The sequence below is a fragment of the Arvicola amphibius genome, chromosome 11 (genome assembly GCF_903992535.2).
Source record: "Arvicola amphibius chromosome 11, mArvAmp1.2, whole genome shotgun sequence".
Taxonomy (NCBI): Eukaryota; Metazoa; Chordata; class Mammalia; order Rodentia; family Cricetidae; genus Arvicola; species Arvicola amphibius.
Genome location: NC_052057.2, coordinates 104,132,615 through 104,134,421, shown reverse-complemented (window position 1 = coordinate 104,134,421; position 1,807 = coordinate 104,132,615). Strand labels below are relative to the sequence as shown.

General features: G+C 45.7%; 1 non-coding gene across 1 annotated transcript; it reads left to right on the top strand.

The window, feature by feature from the left end:
- Window positions 1-281: 281 nt before the first annotated feature.
- LOC119826927 lies at window positions 282-416 on the top strand. Its single transcript, XR_005287495.1, has one exon. It is a non-coding gene; the product is annotated as a small nucleolar RNA SNORA70 (small nucleolar RNA).
- Window positions 417-1,807: the final 1,391 nt, after the last annotated feature.

Here is a 1,807-nt window from a genome sequence, read left to right as displayed (position 1 = left end):
ACCATTTTAAGAACCATGAAGAAAGTGAATGATAGACAGGTTGGCCAACAAGTTAATCAAAATAGGTTGTAAAAACCAAAAGGACTGACCGGCAACTACAAGGAGAACCGCAGCTACTGAAACCCCAGAGCTGGCAGCCATGAAAGCCAGACTCAGCATTGAGGGGGACAGAGCTGCAAAGAGTACGGAACACAGAACCTTACCAGGTTCGTGTCATCAGAGCCTACGGGGAAAGAACAACATCTGGGACCGAGATGTTCACGGGTGTCGGTCTAAGAATTTTGCATTTTCAGGTTAATCCCAGAGCATACAAAATGAGTCCTTTGGTGTGCAATGGTTGCAAACAGCAGCCTCCTTGGTAGTGTATGCAACCTGTTACCCTGTATGGGTTGCCCTAAGGGACCTTGGAGACAATTTTCTGGCACTTATTCAAGTCTCTGATCTCAATGCTGTCTCCATTGTAGGCTCCAGACAGGTATGCGTGGTGCCTTTGGGAAGCCCCAGGGCACAGTGGCCAGGGTTCATATTGGCCAGGTCATCATGTCCATCTGCACTAAGCTACAGAATAAGGAACATGTGATTGAGGCTCTTCGTAGAGCCAAGTTCAAGTTCCCTGGCCGCCAGAAGATTCACATCTCAAAGAAATGGGGCTTTACTAAGTTTAATGCAGATGAATTTGAAGACATGGTTGCTGAGAAGCGACTGATTCCTGATGTCTGTGGAGTCAAATATATTCCTAATCGTGGTCCCCTGGACAAGTGGCAAGCCCTACACTCCTGAGGGCTTTCACGGTGCTCTCCTGTACCCTACCAAATCATGTTCAGTAATAAATTTCACATCAAAAAAACAAAAAAAAAAAACAAAAGAAAAATGAGTCCTTTGTCTTCCAAAAATGGAGAGACCAATGTGCCGTTGCCTGAATACTGACAATCTTTTAAAACTGCTTTTACCATCCTTAGCTCAATAACTTGGGGCAAGCTGCAACAGAGCATGCCTGAAAACATGCTTCTTGTTTCTTGGAAAATAATGTGCATATAAAAAAACCCACAGGAGCTGGCTAGTGAGCCAGAGAGCATGGCATGGGATGAGTCTGGGGAGCACTGCCTCCAGAGAAGGTAGAATATGGGAGCAGTGTGCCATGACTTGGTGATTAATATCCAGGGACACCTGGAGCTGCCTTGAGCCACTGCAGGGTGAGTGCGTGAGCTAGGACTTCTTTGCTGAAGGACTGGGGAAGGTGGGCATGTCAGAATAGACCTTCTGTGAGATGCAACAGCTGACTTGGTACTCTGGTAAGAGCCAGATGGGGGAATTTGGTGGTATAGGCCCAAGAAGTCACTTGGTACCAATGCATTATTAGCATTGTCAAAACACTGTGAGGTGGGAGTTCTCCGTGGCCTAAGATCAAAGTGGGAGATATTGCCATGGCTCCAGATCCTAGACTTAGTTGGGCTGATGCTTCTCCAAAGGATAGAATCATAGTGGCCATACTTAACGACTAGAAGAAAGAGATATGTCACAGCCATAATAGGCAGCACGGAGAAATAGCCAACACCTTTGGCTTGCAGAGATCTGGAGGTATGCTTGGCAAACCAGGATGTTTTCTGGGGGAAAGACAGGAAAACGGTGTCTGTGGTATTGCTTGATTTCCATAACAGAAAAAGGAAGGAAGGAAGGAAGGAAAAAAAGAAGGAAGGAAGGAAGGAAGGAAGGAAGGAAGGAAGGAAGGAAGGAAACTAGAGCTTGTTAGTAGATACTTGTAAATGTCAATGAAAAATAGTCTTTCACCCAGTGTCCAGATTTAAGT